Below are 25,806 nucleotides of genomic sequence, written 5' to 3' on the forward strand. Positions count from 1 at the left end.
TCTAGAATTTTTTCAGATTATTTTTTAAAAACAAGGAAGAGTAGAAACAAGTGGAAACAATCACAGTATGGTGGGGTGTCCTGCACAAGGCCAGGAGTTGGATGCCATGGTCCTGATGTGTCCCCTCTAATTCAGCATATTCTATGATTCTAAGCCTCAAGAAACTTCATGATAGTAAAAATTTGGTTTGGCTTAAGTGTACTGAAACAGAGTTAAATTCATTTTGGCTACTTCTGTTCTGTATATTTAGTTATCTAAACATGATTTTTGTTATTCAATATCAATATTTTTGTTATGCTATAGTTGGAAGGTTTTAATTTTGAATAATATTTCCCAAACCAGAAAACTATGGATTTTACTATAAATTGCAAGACTATTTATTATTATCTTGATGCCAACTATATATTTTTGTTAATATTCCTAGTAAGTGTTCATACTGCAAGGAATGTGATACTAAACTGTGAATTTTGCTAACCTTCAGGGTTTGAGAAACTGTAATACCTTGAAATTACAGAGTATTTGAACTGCCCTGTCAATGGGCACAACTGAGAAAAGGCTAGGTCCATTTTCTTAATTCTCTTTATTTCCCTTCATCAGATATTTATAGGTATTGATAGGATCCCACTGAGCCTTCTCCCCTATAATGTCAAGGACTGGGTAGTTTCCAGGTAATCAGTGCCTTCAACCTCTCCTCATAAGAAAGATGCTCCAGTCCTTTACTCCTCCTTGCGACTCTTTGCTGGACTCATTCCAGTATGTCTATGCCTCTCTTGTACCGGGGAGCATCATTTCCTGAGCTCAATATAGACAGATGCCATTTCCCTCCTACTGTATCTATAGCAATACCTACATCAGCTAAAATGATTCCTGGAAATTCACAGTTTTTTCCAAATGCTCCCAGAATGGGGTCTAATTTTCACTTGAGAATTTCCAGGGGTTTTGTCACAATCTCTGGTTCATGTGGTCAAGGTCAGTTAGATTAATCCATAAAGCAACTTAGGTAAAATGGGAAATGTAGACCTGAATAACAATGATTAATGAAACAAACTGTCAGGAGTTGGCCTTCTTACCTACTGTTCCACATAAATATAAATATGAGTTTACAATGACATTTTTTCATTGTAAATGGCATGTTCATGATGTTGAATAGGATTGGGTAATCCGGCGTAGGATGAAAATAAGAAAAAGCTAAGTTTACAAACTTTCAAATTCAGGACATTGTGAAAAATCATGAAAACAAATCTTGTCTTGGGCAGAGGTTAATGCTGGAATTACATTAAAAGTAATGTCCCTCTATGTAGAGAATTAGAATCTATATTTTAGTGAAAATTTCTTAACATGGAACACAGTTATGCATTCACAGGATAAGATTTGATCCTATTAAAAATTCTTTTTGTTGGAGAGCTACAAGTAATGCTTTACTTACCTTTTTTGTGAGTCCCATAAGACTGAGGGTTTTGCATTGTACCAGTATTAAGTAGGTGACAGTTTTATATGTAAGAGCTTAAAATCTACATAAATACCACAAATACAGTATGGAGAATGAGACAGAAAATTAAAGAATGATGGCTGATCTGGATCCATAATAAGGTTGTAGATATTCTTGCACTACTAGACTGAGAGTATCTCTTCCTGCCTGCTTTGACCTTATTGTTGCATGTGCTGTATCGTGGTATCACTCTGGTTCTTCAATTCCAGAAAAAAATATTGATATACATCTTTTCCAAAGCTCCTATAAATGACTGCATGCATTATTCACAAAGAACAACTTTTGCAAAAGAAAAGCTCTGGTCTCCTTCTGGCTGCAGATGCCCACATCTGGAATAAATCTAACTTTAATCAAGAAATAAGAATAGTTTTGTGCTTCTTACATATCTCTTTGCATGTCATAGCTAAGTCAAAATTTGACTCTGCCCATTGTCTTCCTTCTTTCTAGTAAGTGTGAAGAAAATTATTTGATGTGTTTGCTGAACACTAAAAATATTCCAAAAAACTTGGGAAAGTTTAAGAATGTATTTTAACATCTGCATGCATAAAAGATTCTGAAATATTGATAGAAGCAATAATTTAGGGCATTTCACAACTCTTTTCTATTCACACAGAGAACCAAATTGTAATATTTTTCTTGCTGTCTGATTACTGGTAACTGGTCATGGATTCATTATTCTGTTTGACATATATATATATTTTAACATAAATAACCATAATATAGCTATGTTGCATTGCCGTTACACAAATTACATCTGTTTAAAGACATTTTGGCTACAGAGCATTTAATATTAAAAGGATATAGCTGTCTTTTTTTTCTTCTTTTTATTCCTATATCTCTTTATAATTGATTAATGTTCATTTGAATGAATAATTTATAGCTCATATAGCTCCTGGCTTATTAATTGTTTAATTTCAGAGGAAGTAACTGAGTACTAAGGAGAAGCAAGTTGTCATTCAAAGGGACACATTAAATTTAAATACTCCATTGATGCACAGAAGTGGTCAAAGTAGTTCTTATATCCAGTACCATACTTGTAAAAAAGAATATCGATAATGAAGATTAAAGGATATTAGATTTTTTTATAGATAGAAGAAGCATTTGATAACATGTGATTTGGCAAATTTTATGATCCTTTTTGGTTTTGTTTTTCTTTTTATGTCTTTTTTTGCATTGTTAATTTTCTCTGCAAGGCCAAGCAGAAAAAGAAGTAAATTGAATAAATGGTTCTCACAGCTAATAACAAACAAGATTAAATACCCAAATGATTAAATAATAAAATTAACTTTAAGTGTAGATAAGCTGTTTTGCCTTTGCAATTGAAATTAATCTCAAGATATGTTTAGATCAAAGGATCAGAATTTGAATCAGCAATGATAAGGTACTTCTACTTCACTTGAGAGCTGTGACACTCACTAGACAGGACTTAATTTTCATTTTGAGTAGATGAAGAAAAGAAGTTCTTCCTCCTTATAGAGAAGTAGCTAGTACTGTTTAACACTTTGCATTTGGCTAAGTGTTGTGGTCAATGTATGAAGATGAAACTTTTTTGTAAGATTTTATTTTAAGAATTGCTAATATCAACAACTTCTCACTATTTTTTTTTTAATGATTTTACACATACTATATCTAACTTCACCTTATACTTTTACAGTGTGCTTTTTATAGAAGAGTAATTAATTAAAGACAGAATCTGTCCAGGGATCTTGTGTCTTAGCTTTCTGTTGTAGTTATGTTGTTGTTCTTTGAAAGATCTGATATACTTATTTTTATTACTAATGGGAAGGAAGTAAAAATAAAAGCCAAATAGCCTGCAGTTGAATTTTTTTCTTTTGATCTTGACATTTGAAAACTTGAAAGTTATTATATATCATGAAAAACAGGTAATGTTATATCTTCCTCTGCCAAAGCCAAAAAATTTTTAATGAGATGCATATATCCTTTCCTTTTTTCTACTTAGACTTAGTATGTTCTGTAAACACATAAAATAATCCAAAAATAGTTTACATTTTCCACATTTTCAGAGCTGCATGTCTTACATTCAAGAGCAGAAAGAAAAGACATTGGGAAATGACATATGACATATTCTTTACTGCTATACAAAATTGTTAGAAAAAGTAAAATATCTTGCATGTCTGTTATCTTTACCATTCTCCTATCCTTATGAGCACTGCAGGAATCTCTCTTTTACAGCAAAGAAAACATATTGAGAAGGCAAATACTTTTATGTTAGTCATGGTCTCAAACAGCAGGAAGTCTTCATATGATATGACACCTGAAGGCCCTTTAAGTTCTGAGTCTATTACCAGACACCTGTTCAGCTTCTTTTCCAGAAGCATCAGGTGTACACAATGGCTGGACTAGCAGGCACAATTTGGTCTCTGAAATTATCTTTCATAGCTCTGGCTTATGAAGAAGAGGTGCCAATTCTCAATAAACCCTTACAGAGCAAGGTTCCCACAGGACCTAGCAGCACCTCTAAGAGGAGAACTCCAGGGTGCAGGCTCATTACCATACCATCCAATCTCACAGTGCTAACTTTTTCCCCCCTCAGACCTTTATTCTTTGCAGTGCCAACTAATTTTCCAATTATCAAGTGTTCTATAAAACAAGTAATTGCAGGAGGACATCTCTTGAAGATACAACAACCTGCAGTCCAAATGTTGCATTCTTTAACCCTTCAATTCACAATAAGAGCATCCTGTATCTTTGGCACTTACAGCACATAATAGATCTTTCTCATACTGAAGACTCAGTTGACTGAGACCTCAGCCATTGTGATTTCTGGGACTAATGAGACTCTACTGACTATAACACTACTTATGTTGTCTGAGGTAGGAAAAATTCAAAGTCAAAGAATCTCTCTTTTTTTTTTTTTTTTTAAGGAAACTCTAAGCCTAGTATCTAAAAAGTGCCTCACAAATTCATATGTCTAGGAGAGACTGCAGAAAAAGACAAATAATATAAAAATGAACTGAATGTGTATTTTAAAGAAAATTGAAGGGTTTTTTTTTAACATATAGCCTCGTACCTTAACTAATGTTAAGCAGTCTCAAGTGGGGAAATACCAGAAACTTTGAACTCGGTTAACATACATGAGGAGAAGGAATCTTAGGAATATCAGGGATATATAAAAATGATTTTAGACTCAGAATTTATCTGTCGATTTTTATAGCTTTCAAGTTCCTTGCAGTGTTAAGTCAAATAATATTGTTTCCTCCTCCAGTAATGTTCAGTGACGTTTTTCTAAACGTTTATGGCACAGTAGTGGCACATATGACATTTTTACTAGAGTACCCTGTTGGAACATGACAGGCTCTTCAGGAGAGATAGGCAGGGCTGAAGAGGTGGAGGGGTGGCACTGTGTGTAATAGAAGGGTTAGGATGTACGGAACTCACAGTGGGGCAGTGGCACAGTTAAGAGCCTCTGGATAAGAATCAAAGGGCAAACAAATGCAGATGTCTTCATGGGAGTCTGCTATAGATATCTTAGTCAGGACCATGACACTGATGAATTATTCTCTGAGGAACTAAGGGACACTACCAAGTCAATTGCCCTTGTCCTTATGGATTTCAACTTGCCAGAAATGAACTGGGAATGTCACACAGCTGGTGCAACCCGATTCCTAAAAAGATTCCTAAAAAGAAGATTCCTAAAAACCTGGATGATAGCTTTAGGGAACACATCCAATGGGAGCCAACTTGGCCAAATGCTCTCCTTGATCTGCTGCTTGTCAACAGAGCAGATCTTGTGAGCAAAGTGGACATTGGAGACCTTCTTGGCCACAGCAACCATGAAGTGATCAAATTTAAAATCTCTGTTGACAGGAGGAAAAGTGCCAGCAAAACCTCAACTCTGCATGTGAGGAGAGCAGACTTCAGGCTGCTCAGGGAATTAGTAAATATGGCCTCCTTGGAAAATGTTTTTTTCAGGTGCTGGAGTCCATCATAGCTGGTCACTTTTCAAACATCACCTCCTAAGGGCACAGGAGCAGGCAAATCCCAAATGTTGGAAGTCAAGGAGGCAAACCAGAAGGCTGGCTTGACTAAACAGTGATCTTCTCTTGGAAAAAAGGAAAAAAAAAAAAGAAAAGGTGTATGCCCAGTGGAAGCAAGGTCAAGTGATATAGAAAGAATACAGATCTTCTGTTTGCCTCTGTAGGGAGAAAACTCAGCTGGAGTTGAAGCTGGCCAGAAATGTGGGGCCAATAAAAAGATATTAGGGACAATATTAGGGGCAGTAGGTAGCATAGAAATGTCATTGACCTTTTCCAGGATGAGGATGGTCACCTCAAAAACAGAAACAGAAACAAGACAGAGGTGTTTATCGCTTTCTTGGCTTCTATCTTCAACATGGATAATGAAGCAAGGTGGTCTCAGAGCTCTGAGCTGGAGCACCGTGACTGTGAGAATAATCAACTCACAGTTGACCCTGAAATTGTGTGGGATCTACAGCTCCTGCTGGATCTATGGGTCCTGATGGGATTCATTACAGAATCATTAAGGAGCTAGCTGGTGTCATTGCAAAACCTCTCTTGATGATTTTTTGATCAGTCTTGGGAATCTGGAGAGGTCCAAGCTGACTAGAAGCTGGCAATGTTCCGATTATCAAGAAGGGCAAGAAGCAGGACCCCGGGAACTACATGTCTGTCACTGTCACCTCAGTGCCTGGTAAAGTTATGGAGAAGATTATTCTGGGAGATATTGAAAAACACCTGAAGAACAATGCAGTCATCAATCACAGCCAGCACGGCTTCATGAGAGGAAAGTCCTGCTCATCAAACCTGATTTCCGTTTATGACAAGGTAACGTACATAAATGATCAAGGGAAACCAGTGGATGTCATCTTCTTGGATTTCAGTAAAGCTTTCGATACTGTGTCTCACAGGATCTTTCTGGACAAAATGTCCAGCACAGCTGGATAAACACATCATGCCATGGGTGAGCAATTGGCTCATGAGTTGAGCACAGAGGGTACCAGTGAATGGGGTGAAATCATTGGTGATATCACTGGTGACCTGTCACTAGTGGGGTTCTGCAGGGCTATATCTTATGCCCTGCGCTCTCAACATCTTCATAAATGACTTGGACATGGGACTGAAAGGGATACTAAGCAAGTTTGCAGATGATGCAAAACTGAGAGGAGTTGTTGACTCCCTTAAAGTCAAGGAGGCCCTGCAGAGAGAATTCGACAAATTAGAGGACTGGGCAATCACTACCCATGTGAAGTTCAAGAAAGTGCCGGATTCTGCACCTGGAATGGGGCAACCCTGGATGTTCTTACAGCCTGGGGAATGAGACACTGGAAAGCAGTGACATGGAAAGGGACCTGGGGGGTCCTGGTCAGTGGCAAATTAAATATGAGTCAGCAATTCCCTGGTAGCCAGGAGGGCCAACCCTGTCCTCGGGGGCATCAGGCAAAGCATCTCCAGCAGGCAGAGGGAGTGGATTGTTCCTCCCTGCTCTGCAACTGGTGCAGCCTCACCTTGAACATTGTGTGCGTTTTGGTCACTGCAATGTAAGAAAGATATTAAGCTATTGGAGAGTGTCCAAAGGAGGGCAATGGAGACAGTGAGGGTCTCGAGGGGAAGCCGCATGAGGAGTAGCTGAGGTCCCTTTGTCTGTTCAGCCTGGAGGAGACTGAGGGGAGAGCTCATTGCACTCTACAACTTCCTTATGAGGGGAAGAGGGGAAGATCTCTTCTCCGTGGTGACCAGTGACTGGAGCCAAGTGACCAGTGACAAGCCTGAAGTTGTGTCAGAGGAGGTTTAGGTTGGATATTAGAGAAAAGTTCCTCACACAGAGGGTGGTTGGGCACTGGAACAGGCTCTCCAGGGAAGCGGTCACAGCACTGAGCCTGCCGGAGTTCAAGCAGTGTCTGAATCATACTCTCAGGCACATGATGTGACTTTTGGGGATGATCCTTTGCAGGGCCAGAAGTTGGACTCGATGATCCTTGTGGATCATTCCAACTCAGCATATTCTGTGATTTTGTGTTTTAGCCTTTTTACAAATGTTTTCTTGGTTTCATCCTATGTATTCTGTTTCTCAGGTGCCAACATATTCATGTGAAAATAAACAGTGGATTTTTTTAGGACAGTTGGTGAAGGGAGTTCCAGAAATATATTAGAGAATGATTTGACATAATTGTTTGAAGGGAGATTAAATAATGTGTAAAGTTTTAAGTGTAAGAGAGTGGCCCAAGAAAAATGGAGCACTTCACTGAAATGTGTCTGTTCCTTCTAGGATTTAGTCACCTAAATCCTCGAAGTGAAAACAGACAAATACACTGAGGGGCTACTGGAAATGGCAAAATCTTGTGTTGAGAAGGAAGAACTAAAATATATAGACAAAGAAATAGAGGAAAGCTATTTGATGAAGTTGAACTCATATCCTGATGAAATTCAAGAATAGTTTTCCTTAATAGGAAGGCAGATTTTTTATTGTTGAGAAGATTGAGGTGCTATGCAGTGCAGAAAATAGTTGAGTTGGTATTTAATCTCTTTTAGTGGGATAGCATTTGTAAACAGGAATGATTTAGAGAGGCAGAGTGTTTTGTTAAAGGTTTCATAGGTTATTAAATGACAGTAAATTAAATTTGAAATTAAGAAATCATAATGTTATATGTCTTCCACAAATGTGGAAAAAGTTCAAATCTAGCCCATTTTTTCAACTAAAGCAGAGAATTTAGATTTTGTCTTTACTAAAGAAAAAAATTCATTAATCTAGCAAGTACCTGCAGCCCTGATATTTGTGCTTCTAATCATTATAGAATCTTCACTTTTTTGCTCCTCAATATTTTATATGTAAAATATTTGATTTGTTTATTTCCCACCAGGGAAATAACCACACCTTTTATTTTCCCTTTTAAGACCATACTAGTTGTGATGTGCAATTTTTTTCCTTTATTTTTTCTTTTTGATAATTATGGCTATAAAAACGCTTTTAATTTTTTTTCTGCTTAAATAACAATGTGCCACTTTGCAGTTATTGCTATATTATCACTGTTTTAACTATTGTTTTTAAATTCTGTGGGAATCAATGAGACTATATAGATTTTTGCAAAAGGTATCTAGAAGAACAATTTAATAGAAATCCTTTCTCTGTTTAAGTGCTGTGAAAAATGTAACTTGATTTACTAGATAGTTAAAGGAAAGTACAGAAACTGACCAATAGATGAAAGAGGGATTGCAGACTCCCTCTTTGTGATTTCTCATTGTGCCCATCTTGATACAGCTTGCAATTTCATGCTCAAGATTTGTAGTTAACACTGGAACTTTTCTTAGAAACAACGAGATTTCAGCAATGTTCCACAGTTGAGCAGAAGGGAAATAAGATAAAATTACTCCAAATTTTTTTCAGCTGAGTTAAACAGTAGGTAGCCCTTTTCCTGTGTTCATTTAAGTAGGTATTTGTTTTATCCCCACCTCAAAAATAAGTTTATTTGAGATTTTTTTCTAAAATGAAATGAGACTTGGGCCAGTGCTCAGATATTGTGTGGTATACCAGCATTGCATAAAATGATGGGAGATCAGATTTCTTCCATTACTGCACTTGAGAAAGGAAATCACAACCTTGATTTTGTGCCACTTGTAACTCAAGGGCAAAGAGGCATTTAGAAGCATTTTGTATGTTTTCTAAGTGCTCTTTTACAATTTTTTGAGGATAAAACTCTTTAAGAATAATGCTACCGCTTAGGTGAAACTCTTCCCTTAAGTCCGCATTCAATTATCCTTCTGCATTGAAACTTTGCTGTAAGTAAGACATTAAATAGTCTGCAGAAAATAGCCAAGAGAGCAGATTCACAGTTCCAGCTATAACTTTTTTCAGGTTTCTGACTAGCAGCTGCCATTCTCATCCCTAGGACAATAATCCAGTTGAATGGGGTATCAGTCTGATGTATTAGAACTTTTATACCTTTACAAGATCAACAGAGACTGGTTCTGTGGTCTTATAAAAGCACTAAAGAAGATTTTTCTAGCATCTGTTAGATCCTTTTACCCTCTCCTTGATAAGCTTATTCCACATTCCTTTTTTATGCAACGGTTAGAGATTGTTAAATTATTAGATTTATTCCAGAATTCACCATTCAAATGGTTTCTCAATTTATCACTGCATTTTCAGCTGTCAGTTATTTAATTTAATTTTTATTAAATCAGTGATTACTGTTATTTTTCATCGTGTGCAGGAATGGGTACAACTAAAACAAAAGTCAGGATTTTCATAATTAAAGTTATGAAAATCATAAGAGTATTTTTGCTCTATAAAAGGCATGTGTTTTTTTTTTTTTTTTTGGTTGCTTGGTTTGTTTTCCTTTTTTTAGAAAAGAATGTATAAATAGTGGTATCAAAGTATTTTTGCCAATATTTTTGAAAGATGTATCCATTTATGTACTGCATACACACATACTTTTGTACATCTGTCAGTCTGACTCACCTGACAGATGCAAAAGAAAAAGACAAAAAATCTAATATGAACTTCATGCAAAAGAGTTACAGCACGTGCTTTGTATTACAGTGATATAAGAAAGTATGCTATTTTATAGAAGAAAACTAAGAAAGATATGATGTTCCTCTGAGTGCATCTTCAAAAAAGATAATTTTAAAATAATTTTTTAAAAATATTTGGTTTCTGCTGTTAGATTATAGTTTGAGTAGCTCTCCAAAAAAAGCATCAGGCTTATTTCTTCAATTCTACATGAAGATTACAATGGATGTAAATAATAAAATGAAATAATAGCTGATGGAGTCTGCCAACCTTCTATTTTTTTTCTGATTATTTTCTACAGTATCTCACATTTATATATTAATATAATTAAAGTAAGAATGTCAGCTCCTGCTTTGGGCCTAACTTGGCCTTTATAAACTAGCCTTACTTTTGAAATTTGTCAATATGATTAAAAATTGGGTATAATTTTAAAAACAACGTTAAATTATTTTTTTTCTAGGCTGCTCTTTTCCTTTTACTCCAAAAGATAATGTAAAAGGAAAGCTGTTTGGTGTTTGTTTAGAATGCATTTATGAAAAAGAATTATTTTTTATTCTCAGAGCAAACTTCCTTGTAAGCATCTGAAAAATATCAAGAATTTAAAAAAATGGAGTGTGTGCTTAAGTCTGTTGCATACAGTTCCATCCATGCTCGTACATTACAGAGGTAGTTTAATCACCCATAAGAAATTACTAGCGTCTCTGTTCGTGAAGCATGACATTTCAATTGCACAGCCAATAAAAGAATTACATGAAGAGGGCTGAAATGATTTACTGTATGGAAAGCCACAAGACCAAGGTTACCATGGTGAACTACCTTTCTGTGCATACAAGGTCAAGTGAGAGTGACCTGTCAGTGGACAACCTTCAGTGCTAACATAGTAATATATTGCATCAACAATGGTTTGTTCATCAGCTTCTTAAATAATTACAAGCTTTTTAATATTTGATATTTTTTCATTGCTGAATTTTTTACATGTGGACAATAAGGAATACAGAAATCTTCATTTTATGCTTCAGTAATAGCAGTTTAACATCATCAGATGAAGATCTGTGTTTAGCAAATTTATATGAATTGTAGTTGGATGCAGTAATGTTTCTTTGGATATGCTTAGAGGTTAAAAAAGGCTTAGCAAGGATTTTCAGATATTTAATCTAGTCTGTATGAGATGCTAGTTGATGCTTTTCATATTTTCTGACTCTGCATTATTGTACATTGCAGGAGTCTTCTTTCAGTTCCAATGGGGCTGGAGATAGGGAAGCAGGGAGCATTGCAAACAGTCTGTGTACAAATATTGTCAAAGAAAGCATACAATTATAATTAAAATGTTCAGAAAAAAAAAAAAAGAAAAGCAGGGAGTTCATCTAATGGTTCTTTGAAAAATATCTTGTTGATGCATAAAATGAGAACTATACTAATAAATGTCTCTTGAATTACATATGCTGTAAGAAAATGAAACCCTTTGGGTTTATGAATCTTGGATTTAAAGAGGCAGTCATCAAATATTTAAGATGAAAATGCAGTAACACATGCTAGCTGTCATGTGTAAGTTTGGCGAATGTTATGACAAGGTTTTTAAAACATTCATAGTCAGAGTATTTTTATAAAAATGTTCATTAATTCAAACAGACATTCATATCTGGCAACCTGCATTACAATTGAGATTTCTAGATACATGAGAAATCTCGGTAAAGCCAAGAAAATACGGGTGAAATATATAGCAATAATGTTTAAATTATACATTATAAGGCATACCTATCGGTATGTTGTCATATTATGCATTAAATTTAGTGCATAAATCAAGTTGTTATAATTCTGATGTCACCAAAAGGCACAAAATATGACAAACAGGACTAGGCATGTAGATATTATCATACTCAATAATTCAATGAGTATTTGTTTTATGTAAATTAACTCCTGTTAATAAAAATTACACTCATTTATTTTTACCACTTCCATGTGATAATTAAAAAAATGTCCATTTTCTTGAAAATTGTTACAAAATGTGAATAATGCGTTTATTCACATAAACGTTGTTTCATATCTTTATAAACAAGATCTTACCATCAGATTAGTTCTGGAAATGAAAGTGTTATTGATTTCTGTAATAATTTCATAATACTGTTACATTGCACTGCTGAAATGGCTAATCTCGTTTTTGTGGAGAACTCTATGCATTTAAAGCAGTGCTTGAACTCTCACATGCAGCATATAAACAATATTAATTTGATACAGGTTGCTATTGTTGAATCTGCAGAAAAACAAGCTATCAAAATATGGAGAATGGAAGAGGGAGATTTTTTTTAAACTGCAGCTTTTAACATGATAAACACAACTATCTGTTAAAACAATGTTGTAATATGGTGGTCTTTTTCAATAAATTCAAGCATTTTGAGTGGTAGTATGCCAAAATTTCAATATGATTTTATTCTTCTTAATTTTTATTTGAAATACATACGAACCTGAGAAAAGTTTAGAGTTGTGATATAAATAAATCCCCAAAGTGTCTATGATTATGAGGCATCTGTAATGGAAAATACCATATATCACCTGACCTTGCATCTACTTTCCTATTAAAAAAAAAAAAAAGACAATAAACTTTGAATTGCAGAATACCAGGGTTCATTGAAATTTTTTCTTTCTTTTTGTTTTGTTTATTTTTTATTTTTTTCTCCTTATAATAATTAGTAGGAGCAGACTTTCTTAAGACATATGTTTGCAATCTTACCAGAATAATATGAGAGAAGTGAACATGTGTGTATGGGAAAAGATTCAAGGCAAGATCTACCTCATGCTAAGGAGAAGAAAACAGAGCTGAAAACATTTGTCTAAGGGCTCCTAATCGAGTTAGTGAGCCAAATCATGGCAAACCTGTGGACATCTTGATAAGACAGAGCACACAGGGAAGTCGAAATTTTTGAACCTAACTTGCTTCCACTCTTCATCACTAGATCCAGCAAGAACCTTGGCAAGAAATAAAATACTTTTTACCTTCTGATTTTTTTTAAGTGTAGCTAAATAAGTACTTTAAGGTACCAGGCTTAGCTGAAGTTTAGTATGCTGCTATGAATGGTGGTCCCAACTAAGCGCCATGTCAGAGCACTTCTATTCTAGTTGATTATTAGTGGCAGGTAACTGGAGCCACTTCCTAGCTCTGTAAAGTGGCAGAAATCAAGAAAGGCATTGTTGCTGTGCACTGAGAAACAGCAAATGATCATGAAGTGCATTTTCCAGCTCCCCTGGAATGTTATAGGAGCAAGCACTGAAAACTGTGGAACATGTGCTCACTGGTGAAAACTCTTCCATTCGCTTGCAGGACACTTCACACAAAATTCCTGTACTTTATGAAGGAGACCTAGCTAGACTGCCAGCTGTATGATGGCCAGATCAAGTAATATTTTTTTGAGTGGTGCATAGGCACTTACAAACTAGAATCTAAAAATGCACAGACTAAGAAATGCCAATTTTTAAAATTATTTTATGCTCATTTGCCACATAAATAAATGGATAAAAGAAGTGGAATTATATTTGATGATCAGAAAACCATAGGCCAGATGGCATTAGTCACAACAACAATGGGAATGAATGTGTACAATGTCGAAATCCCTCTGATAGTTAGAAATGCATAGGTTACATTTGTTGCTTATTCGAGATTGAATTAAAGAGAAATTCTTAACAGGTTTTCAAAGATAAAATTAAAAATTCACTGGAGAAAATGAACACAATAAGGCAGTCATAGAAAACCTTCAGAAAGGTAGCCCATGTTTTAATGGTCTAGAATATTCATTTTAAAATCAGTCTGAGTTTTCAGACTTCTTTGCTTACTGAAGGTATTAGACATTTGCACTGGCTGCTTTGGGCAGCTAAATATGTCCTGGAAATCTGGAGATATTATCATTTCTTTGTTCAGTGTATAACAAGGCTTTTCTCCTGTCTTTGTTTTTTTGAACTGCACCTTGACAATATATTTCAATAGTCCATGAAATTCCCACAAGTTTAGGAAAAAAAATTTGGTGGTTTTTTTTGTTTGTTTGTTTGTTTCTTTTTTTTTTTTTTTTTTTTTTTTTTTTTTTTTTTTTTTTTTTTTTTTTTTTTTTTTTTTTTTTTTTTTTTTTTTTTTTTTTTTTTTTTTTTTTTTTTTTTTTTTTTTTTTTTTTTTTTTTTTTTTTTTTTTTTTTTTTTTAGTAATTGCGGATCAGAGCAGTAAAATATTATTTAAATTCACTGTGAATTTGATTCAGATGTCAGACTTCCAACCGAAGACTTGAATATGGCAAAATATATTTATATGCATTAAATTAACAAAATTTTAATGTATCCTGTTATTGAGGTTTTGCCTGTTCATTCCATTCTCCTTCACTTTAAATTACACAAAGGTATTAAAGGTCAGATGAAGTTAATGATAAAAGAACATCAAAGTCACTGAACACTCTTGTTTTCCTCTTTATATGACAGTGCTCTAAATAATCAATTTAGGAATCCGAATTAAACTGAAAAGGTTGTGATATTAAGCAGATAGGATTTAAGTTAAATTTTTTTTTTGGTTACCAAATCATTTAGAAGAATATATGAAGGTGAAGCCTTGTGTATTTGAAGGGAGTGTTCACTTTGCACCAAAAATGATTGGCAGCAGTGTGATGCAGTACAGATTATAACCTATAGATTCTCTTTTTGCATTTGTGAGCCATTTAAAATAATATTCAGAATTATATCTGCTTTTATAAAAGAATTTCTCAGCCATTAAATATTTGTGAGACTATTAAAATACACATTGGTCTACTGCTCCGTAAGGGAATTCAGGCCGTATTTTTCAGGTAGGATTGATGTTTTTGGAACTTATCTTCCTTTCATACAATTTCTCAAAGGATTTGGCTTCCCTTTCAAGACAATGAAAAGAATATGCCTTTAGTTTAGTTTTTAGTAGTTCTTATTGTTTACTTCACAAATTGAGTGTCAGTGTAGTAGAAGCTGTGATTTTTTGATTTGACAAAATATCTTTCTGTGGACTTGCTTTGTCCAGTTAATACTTTCATGGTGGGATATAGTTAGTTTTCTTCACAGTAGCTAGTGTGGGCTTATGTTCTGGATCTGTGCTGAAAACAGTGTCAATAATGCAGAGATGTTTTCAATATTACTGAGCAGTTCTTGCATGGTGTCAAGGTCTTTTCTGCTTCTCATCCCACCCCACGAGTAAGCAGGCTAGGAATATACAAGGAGTCGGGAGGGGACAGCTGACCCCAGCTGACCAAAGGGATATTCCATATTGTAGGACATCATCATGCTCAGTGTATAAACCTGGAGGAAGGACAAAGGAGGGAGGGACTCTTTTTGGTAATATAATCACATAATGGTACTTAAGTGCACACAAACTTTATGTGCCAATGGAAAAGAAACAAAAGGAACAGGAACCTTTGTTCAGCAGGAGGGAGTATAAGAACAAATTAAAGTAAGGAATAAATAAAAAACCATAAGTGAACAAAACCAGCATTTTAAACTGGAGATAAATTCTTACTTCTTCTCCTTGGACTTCTATAAGTAGAATTCATACCCATGTGGAGAGTGAAAGGGAAAAGAAGGAAGAATCATTGTTCACTAAGGGTCTTGTGCAACTTATTACAAGTTTTAAGTGTACACCAGACCTCTAGAGCTTTTTGAGTTATATGAAGCATTGAACATGGGAAGAAGATGGTTACAACTATTTAATAGTAATATAGTTAAAGTAAGATGGAATCATCTATATTTAGGGGAAGGTGGAACTTGAATACAGTAATATCCTTAAATATTTTAAACATTTTCATAAGCTATTAAATAAAACTTCAGGGAAGTGTCAGTTTTCTAAAGTAATTTTCTCTTTCAATCCTTCTGTGTTTTTGAGATCTATAGGTTTTTCTATGTTTGCAGGTTTTTTAATACAAGTCTACTGAATTGGCACTGCTGGTTCATGTAACAGTAATACTTCATAAAGCTTCCCAGGATTTGGCAAAGACTTCTGAATACGTTTTTGAATAAATGTGTATGCACTTTATAAAGTATATTTAGTGGATAGATGTTGCATTCTATAACAGTGTCTAATGCTTACTGTAATGGTCTTTAATTGCAAATGTTGTAATTTTTATTATGAGGAAAACACTTTAAAAAAAAAAAGAAAAAAAAAAAAAAGAGAATGGTCCAGATGGAGTTTCTCATTTTGAATTCTCTTCCTTGAAAAACTGCAGGTGCGTGATCATGATTTGACAGTGCTGCATTATGGATTAGCTAGTGAAGGCTATTGTACAATGAGCTCTTCAGTCATCTCATTGACCTCCTTGAAGTCCAAGCATATAATCTCTGTGACACCAACACTGCTGCCGTGCTCACGTTTAAGTGGTGCAGCTAACCAAGTCTTTGAAAGAATTGTTTTTAAAAATTCTGAGACATGGATATTGAATTCTTCAAAAAGCAATTTTAATTCCTAAGGCTATGAAGAAAATAATCAAGCAGCACTGATTAATTTTTAGTACTGTATAAACAAACACTTATTTTAGATATTAATGAATTTATAGTATATTCATAATCACTGATGACCTATATGTGAAGTATTACTTTGGTGCAATTTAAAATGCCAAAGAGATGGAAAATGCCTTAAAGGTTAAGCCTCTGAAACATTTTTAATAGAAAAAGATTGACTGTACCTAAAATAATTTGTGCAATAAATTATTGAAATACACGATCTAGTTGAATGTTTTGTGGGAGGAAGGTTACTTAAGTTGAGAAGACAAAATTCTAGAAAAGTATTTAGTTCTAGACGTTAACTCAAGGTCTATTTGAATGTAGATTTTGCATTTCCAAAGATGACTCAGTGCATAGAGTAGGAAGGTGTTGTTGCACTGGCATAGATTGAGGGAGGATTCTGTACATTTCCAATGTTCCTCTGTTACCACAATCTGGTTGCATGACATAATAACAGCAATATGATGCAAAGGGTCCTTCTGCTTAAGTTCTTGGCTACAGGAGCTAAATCAAGTAAGGAATAAGCTGCATAAAAGTACCTAATTAAAAAAGCAAAGTACCCAATTTGTAAAAGCAAACTTCAGATAGATGCAGTTTGAAGCCATAAATTTAGAAAGGTAACTAGTTTGTAAAATAACGGTAGGCAAGAGGCTTGTCTATCCAGTGTGGATGTAAAGAAAAGATGAGTTTAGAGTAGAAGGAGAAAGGAAGCTTTCCATAGACCCTTGAATGGCTGCAGTATATTATATCCCCATTCAAGTACCTTTTCTGCTGTCACTTTCTATTTAATTTCTATCTCTTCTTTGTCCAACTTTTCCACACCCTCTCACTCTAAATGTCAGTTTTCCTTAGGTATATCTTTTACCTTCTAAATTTCCCCTAAATCTCTGTGTTTACATATCTGTCTTTAGGTCTGTGAATGCGAGTTCTTTTTATGGCCTTGTCTTCCACCTCTTGTTTTTATTAGTACTTACTTTGCAACCCAGGTGACCTTGCTTTTCATCACATTATTTCTACACCAAATGCTTTGGTTGCCCTTAGTACTCACCTTTATACTGACATTCTCAGCTCCCCTTGTATGTCTTCATAAAAATGAGGAAAAACAGTGTGTGAGAAGTTCATCAAAAGTAAAGATCGAAACTCCTGTATGTAGAGAATTGAACTTTTAAAGGGTTTATTTATTTATTTATTTAGTCTGTTTAATGGTGATATTTCTTCATGCTTTCTGGCTTGCCTGCTACAAAACAAAAAAAAAGAAGTGGTTTTTACTGTCATGCAAAAATACAAAAGTCCTCATGTTTTTGTCTTACTCTTTTGTCTTCTGCTCTTTTATCACAGAATCAAAGAATGGGAAGGTTTTGTACTATTAATACACATATTATTGTAGTATTAATACTACAATAACTTATGGCTATTGGTTCGCTGCACATCTTTTCCTGGCTTATAAACACAGATTTCTGGAAGGTTATCATTAAGCAGTAATGGACCAGGAGTCATTTTGTGGGCTGATCCAGTTAAATATATTGAAACTAATATGTAAACTAGCTCCTATTTTATCTCATATTAGTTGAGCTGGTTTATATTTTGGGATTCACTCCTATATTAGCAGCAAATGCAGAAAATGCAAATGTATCAATGAACAGTAGAGGTTAAACTGCAGGATACTCTAGGATAGGATACATCTCACACACTTGAGCTATTTTCTTTTTCTTTAATAGTTGCTTCAATCTGCACATCTGTACATTCAAGAATATATAGATTTTGGAAAGAACACCTGGATTTACAGCTCATCTTTTGAATCCATGTTCCTTTCTTAGAAAAAGTTTATTTGAATTACCTTGCTGGCACTGTGTCCTGAAGCAGTTCAGATATGATTACCCAGAGTGACATGCTTACTGCATTCCTACACACAGAATGACTTTCAGCCTAAGAAACATTTGTAAGACTAATACTACCCAAGCCAAAATGATCAATTGTTTTATAGTGGTCCAGTTTTCAGCTTCATTTCTTTCTTCAAGTCAGCTGAGGGATATTGCTGCATTACCAGAAGATGCCATTTCAGTTTGCATCTTAAACTACACTTTGTCCCCAGATGATGTTGTAAAATGAATTGTATTCAGGCAGAGGCTTCTCAAGCACAACTGCTTCATTTAACAGCAGCATATAAGTGTTCAACTCCCAATCCCTGGAGTTCTTCCTTTGTTAACAGTTATAGCATCAAACTTAAACTGGCAAGGTGTTTTGGAGAATGCAGTTTTTCTGAGCCAATAATTTATATTGTGAACTATACAATGTAATATTTTTTTTCTGTTTTAAATATGGTAACTAAGAAACCTAAAGAAATCAAAAAAGTCTTTTGTCAGCTTCTCAGATAAGAATAAAAAAAATATTCAGGGTTTTTCTGAGACTTTGGGTAATTTCAATTGAGACAGGGATTCCTGTCATAATCTGTTCATCTTCAATAATTTTATGTCAAGATTAATCACACTTAGTCTTTCAAATGCTAGAACAGGGATAGAAAATTCCATATTGATGCAAACCTCTGTGAAATTCTAAAATTATAAAAATCTTAATGTAAGGATTAAGAACTGATTTCCTGTGCACTAAATTCTAAAAAAAAGGGGAGCAAAAACTTCATATTTTATCTGAGTGCTTTCCAGGTATTCATGGGTACTTTTACACAAGAGCCTTCTCATCTAGGGAAATCTTGTCAAGAGTTCATTGATATGGGAGAAAGATTAATTACATGCTCAAGAAAACCAAGCTCTGTAACAGAAGTGAATTCTGCTTCTCTGCCTTAAGAGGAACAGTGTTTTCTCCTGGAGTTGTCTGGATTTGCAATATGGTGTATCCACATGATTTTGTAAACTCCTCATTTTGTACTGTTTTCTGAAAACTCATTTTTCTTTCATTCTCTGTCCTGAGAACACTCAAGTTAAAACTAAGTGTGCTAACTGAAGCCAACTGCACCAGTCAGTGATTATGGTTTTACTCTCAGTTGTTTTGAGATAGTAGAAAATAGCTTGTAATGAGGTGAAGACAGGTTGAAAGAAGACATTTTTTGGATCAAGGAAACAGCTTCCCTAGAAAACTGGAAGAAGATGACAGTCATGAATTTAAAAAAATACCAATATATCTTTAGATTAGTAATTCTACTTACCATTGCCTGATGTTGTACGTTATCTACCTTATGAAAGAACTTCATAACTTTTAAGTCAGTCTTTCCGTTTGGTTGTGTCATGCAGGCAGTGGGATTTTCATGGAGGGCTGATCACCTTTAAGTTTTTCATATTTTATAGCTGTTAGAAAAACACACAAAAAAATCAGTATCATCCATGGGCTTTTATATTCTGATAAACTGCATTTTTAGGTTCTAATGGGAAAAAAACCCTAAACCTGTCAAATTATTTAAATGGTTTTCATTTGTTTGTTTGTTTGTTTTTAGAGGAATCTCAGAATATAATGATTAACAAAGAGCTGTAGTATTTTCTATGCTTCTCTTTAGGGCTTTGTTTTACCACCTGTTTTGTTCATTGTCATATACAAGATGGTCATGTGTCTCCAGTAAGTTGCCATACCCTAGGCTGTGCTATTTCCTTGTTGATTGCATGTCATATCAGTTCAGTGCTTGATATTTGTCCAACTTACAGAGACCAGCCCGAAATACAATAATCTTATGCTCTTTTTAGGCTAGATAAATATCTATAAAGATATTTATATAAGCCACTTTGAAATTTATCCAATAAATTATTTTGATCCTCAGGTAAGACCATGGTCTTTTTTTCTGCAGGATGGCAAAGGGTCCGCTCTACTCTTTGGGCAAGAAAAATCAGGAGTAGCTCAACTTCTTTTGTTCATTTTTCTAGTTATAGGTGTAGGTGTTAAATTTCCATTCCATCAATAAAGGTTTTAATTTTTGTGTTACCCATTAAAGGTATGTTCAGGAATTCATGTAGAAATCTTCCTGGTTTCTATAAGAAATGAGACTGCATTATATACTTTACTTCTGTTAGTGGTAGAGGCCACAGATGATTTCAATGTTTCTAAACCTTTGGATTTTTAAAACCTGTATAACTCTCAAGAGTCTTATTCAGTGGCCAGATTTTGGTATCAGATGAGAATTAATTTAGCAAACCATTTTTAATGTAAGAAAACTAAAACTTTGTATTTCCAGTTCATGGTCAAGATATTAAAACTAATCAAAATTCTATCTATTGAAACTAAAACTATTTAGCATATAAAAGCAATAAAGAGAAAAATGAAAGAATAAAGAATACAGAAAAAAATCCTCAAGCAACAAAACCCCATGAAATATTGAAAACTATTCTATAGGTCTTGATCTCCAAAATATTTTTTTTATATATTTCAGCAGGGACCACTACAATCTCAGGTCTTTCAGTTTAGTCTTCTTTTTATGCAGTTAGTTTATGCATTACAAAAATTACCCACAAACACTGATTTATAAAGGTATTTCTTGATGCTTATCCAAAAAGGTGGTGAATAAGGAGATTACCAGCATAGTACTCTACACACCTACACCTCTGTGGAGAGCCAAACATCTAGGTGTGAATTTGAATGTTCAAAGTCAAATTATATGTCTTTACAGGTCAAAGAGTTTATTGAAGTGACTGGAGAGTCAATAATCATTAGAGTTTCTTTCCTTGTAGAAAAGTTCCATTCTGCCAAATCTGGTTGCTCAATTAACCTCTTGGCCAACAACTACAATTAAAAGGTGCATCTTCTCACAGGAGAGATAACAGTGTCTTTCTTCTATGCTAACAAAAATAGAAAAAAGTGTCTTGCAGATCTGCTCATAGCTTTGTGTGCTTTTTTGTCTTTCCTTTTCCCTTTAGGTTCCCAAAGTTTTGATTCATCTGCCTACACTGAAAGCTTCTGCTTTTTTTGTCATCCTGCAGTCCAGATACTTCTTGAGCGGTATTTTTAAATTGTCTGCCTTTAGAGCACCTATGGTATGGTGAGACTTAAAATTAGAACTATATATATTAATGATTCTCCTTTTAAAATATTAAGTACCTGTTTATTTCTTCCTGTACCCATAAAAATTGCTTTCTTCTTTTCATTACTGGTGCTAAGAGGTGGACAAATTCAACTATATGAAGGATGACCTTTCTTGCATCTGCTTTTCAGAGGGAGAATCTCTCTTCTAATGTAGCCAAAATTTATCTCCTTTTGCCTATTACAGCTAAATTAAGTTTCCAGTTTTCTTTCCTAAGCTTGAGACCTCTGAAATAAGCATTTATCTTTCATACATTCAAAGTCAAGAACATTATTGATATTCAAAGGTCTACAGACATCAGAAAATTCCCCGTGTTGTTTCTTTTACAAATTTAGTCATTTCTACTCAATGGGTGTCCAAATGGATAGGGACCTGAACCGTTTTGCTCTGAAACTGTTGAAATTAATTCCCTTAACAGAATCATGACACAATCCACAGAAGTCAGACTGGAATTGTTGGGGAAACTTTTTCTTCATTTTCTGTCATACCATCACTGAATGCAATATTATTTTGGATTGCTGAAGGCAAATATGGTTCTACATTTGCTGATTTCGTTAAGTGCTCCAGCACTGCACTGCTAGATAGTCAGTAAAGCATTTTCTTGGAGTTATTTAGAGTGTGAATGTACATTAAAACTATTAACAGAAGAAAAACAAAAGATAAGGATAATCTTTGAGATTTTGAGTCAAAAAGTACAAGTTTTCTGATTGTTTTTGTCTCTCAAAGGTCTTTTTTGTTTCTAGATGTACATTTCTTTAGGTGAACAGGAATTGGAATTCTCTTACCCTGTATATCTGAATGTTGAACATAAGCAATTGAAAGTGAATGTGAATGGAAAAAGAAGGTTGTTTACAAGTAATAAAGTGTAAGGGTCAGCTTCTTATTAGTGTATATATGATCGTTTCAAGGGTATTTTTTTTTCAATACTGCTCTTATTACTGACAAGGTTCAATATTTTTTGGCTGCTGTTTTCAAGCATAATATGTGCCTTTGCATTTTGACTATTATGTTATGAGACAGGGTTGCATATATTGAGATATGAAGATGCACTTGTTGCACCTGAAAGTCAGAATGAGCATCACAATTGCCTAATCTGATTGCCTTCTATGTTGGAAAGATTGGTTACACAGGCCCATGTAATATAACTCAACTTTAGCAAGACTCGTAACATCCTTTTCAATTGTATTTTTATTTATAAGCTGAGATGAATGTGTTGGATGAATGGGTTGCTAGATGGATTAAAAAATGAGCAGGCATTTGGACTCTCAAGATAGTAATTAATGGGTCAGCTTCCAGATGACAACAAGTCAATACTGCTGTCTTTCTTATTCAGCTATTTTTATCTAGGATGAAAATATTTCAAGATGACTAGACAGAAAGGACCCTCAGCAAATTTGCATGAGGCAAAATTGGGAAAAGAATGTTAAGTGACATTGTACAGAAAAACACTGAGAAACACAGAGGTTGAACCAAGAGAAACCTAACAAGTTTAGAAGGAGAAGTGTTAAAGTCCGGGATTTCAGACAAAACAACCAAGTGCATCAATTCAGCCTGGGAACTGACTTAGCCCCAGCTCTGCAGAAAGGAGAGGTTATAGTGGCTTACAAGTTGAGCATAAATGGAAGGCTGTCACCATGAATAACACAAACTGACCTGCATTGGAAAGAATATGGAAAATATATCAAAGGAATTTATTGTTCCTTTGTACTTCACGCTGAGGGGACCAACTAGAGTAATTTGTTTATGTCTGCCTTACAGTTCAAGAAGGATTTAAAAAAACTAGAAATAGTCCAACAAAGGGTTAATGAGAGTATAACACAGTTAGAAATCTGAAGCACATGGTCTTCAAATAGAGACTGCTTAACCTGGTGAAAGAAAGGCTAAAGAGACCCTTAATAGCAGTCTGCAAAGATGATGGAGTGAACTTCAGGACTAAAGAGTCCTGGCACTTGGTATATTAAAAGGTAAAAGCCACGGGTTTCAACTTCAGCACTGACCTTAGAAAAAGTGCTTCACCAGGAGGGTCATGCAGCACTGGAACACTTTATGAAGTTTGGTGACAGAATCTCCATCCTTGTGGTTTTTTCAAACTTTTCTAGATAAAGCAAAGTTGACCCAATCTAGTACTGGCTGTGGTCCAACTTTTAGTGAGATGTTCAATTAGGTGACCGCTAAGGCATCCCTTGTAATCAACATTTCTGTGATTCTGTGCTTTATACTACTGAATATTTTAATACTTTAGTCGTCCTGGTGCTCCAGATTGGGTGAAAAATTACAGTCAGGCTCTCTGTCCACTATGTTTGTTACATATGTAGACCTAGTAGTATAGGAGTTCAATGATTAATTAAATATTTCCTTTTCTTCCAATGACCAGTGAAGATTTACATAAAGAGACAAGAAAAGCTTCACTGTCATAATCCCTAAACAGTAGCAAGAAACATGTATTGCTATCTTCATTCCCTGGGATTGCTAACAGTGTTTGTATAAATGAAAAACTGTTAATATCAGAACACTGTAATTGATTAGCTTCTGTATGTTTACAGCTCTCTTTAATTGCTTAAGAATGCCATTTGTCAGCTTCATGTTCTATTGACAATGATATCGATTTATCTGATTTGGGCTTTGTCTTGTCTCTCGTACATAAAACTCACATATGCAGTTCAAATGGGAAATGACTCTATTGATTTCCTTAACTTGAGCCCAAATGCTAAAGATTTTTGGATAAGCTTTCTCATTATTTAAGCCAAAATCAATAAGAGAGAGCATCTTTTAATGAAAGAGCAGTTTGAGCAACGTACTTCAGAAATGGGGTCCTGTTCATCCTTTGCTTTACAAATCGATCTCTTTGGTTCCTTAAGTGAGGTCCAATTGGTTGACATTGTGGTTTGTCTTTGTGTGTAAACTTGCAGCTTCAGAAAGGAGACGAGCTACAGAGACAGAAGAAGAAAACATTTTCTCTGCAACAGAAAAAGGATGATCTTATTGAGGTACCACACTGCACGTTGTGTGTTCTGTAAAATTCTTGCTTTTAATGGCTGTTTTAAAACTATATAATTTATGGTAAAAATAATACCTTTTTCAGTTCTATCTCTTTATCTATTATTATTTTGTTGTGTATTTTTATTATACTTTTAAAAAATATTACGTACTTAAAGTATACAAGTAGTTAATTTGGAACTGTCACCTTCTTTATGATATTTCTGCATAAAGTGCTATCACAGACTACAATCTGATCTCATTGCTTTGTTAACCTGGTAATTTGTTCTGGTTTTATTTCATTGCTATCCTCGAGAAATTAGATTTAGTGTCTCCAGATTAAGCTGTATAAAATGAAATCTCAGATAACAAATGGAGAGCTGAAGTTGAAGAGCTGCAGAATGAACTGGGTGTATCCAGCTAGTTACATGGGCAGCCTAGTTAAATAGTTCAGGTACTGTACTAAGATATCATTAACTGCCCTGAACTACATAAATTAAGCTGATTATGCCTTCACTTAATTAACTGAGAATGACCTATTGATGTATAGGCAGAGCAGGATAGAGACTACATGCTGCACTGTACTAAATTTATAGGTTTTCAATTAGTTCTATTATTGACTGAGATTACTTAGAAAGGAGTTTACTTTTATGTTTTGTCGCAGGTTTTTAAATTAAGAAGTTATTTGGAAATGTCTGGTTTGTGTGCTCTTGAATGATTTGAAAAATGATCCGGTGAAAATTGTTTTTTTCATCTATATTCAAGGCTGATCAACACTTTTACAATATTTGTCTTTAAAACTACTGGTATGATTTATTATAGGTTTTGATAATAATCTCCAAAACATTAGTAATCTCCAAATTTCAGTCATAATATTTTAGAAACAATATAATCAGATTTGTTTAAAACAAAATTTTAGAGAAATACAAGGAAAATTTCCACAAAAATCTGACCATTTTATAATAAACAGAGATAGAGATTTTTCTTTCAGAAAAAATGTACATTGGCTGTGATTTTAGTTAAGTTCCGTACAACACCTGATAGTGATTTACTAAATGTATCAAATAATCTCAGTAATATATTTACAAATTTCTTTCAAAGTAAAATAGGAATTTGTCTAATGTAGGGATTTTTATTATGTAGAATGATTAAGTCAGTTAGAATTTAGTTACAAATCAACTTCCACTGTAGACATACTTTCAAAAAATCACACATTTAGAAACAAAAGACAAGAAAAAAATATAGCTGTTAATTAGTAATGCTACTATAACTTTTGGAGAAAAGTAGTAAGTTTAAAAATATTAACATGTAATAGTACTAGAACTGTTACATCAGGCTGATGATTCTT

At 34.4% G+C, this 25,806-nt stretch overlaps 1 long non-coding RNA gene across 1 annotated transcript; it reads left to right on the forward strand.

The window, feature by feature from the left end:
• Positions 1-21,125: 21,125 nt before the first annotated feature.
• Positions 21,126-24,448, forward strand: LOC114058649. The gene is made up of 2 exons (XR_003571513.1): positions 21,126-21,197; positions 24,392-24,448. It is a non-coding gene; the product is annotated as an uncharacterized LOC114058649 (long non-coding RNA).
• The last annotated feature ends 1,358 nt before the right edge of the window (positions 24,449-25,806 follow it).

This window comes from Empidonax traillii, unplaced genomic scaffold (assembly GCF_003031625.1).
Source record: "Empidonax traillii isolate 1590-97213 ecotype Southwest subspecies unplaced genomic scaffold, ASM303162v1 scaffold181:size1721324, whole genome shotgun sequence".
Taxonomy (NCBI): Eukaryota; Metazoa; Chordata; class Aves; order Passeriformes; family Tyrannidae; genus Empidonax; species Empidonax traillii.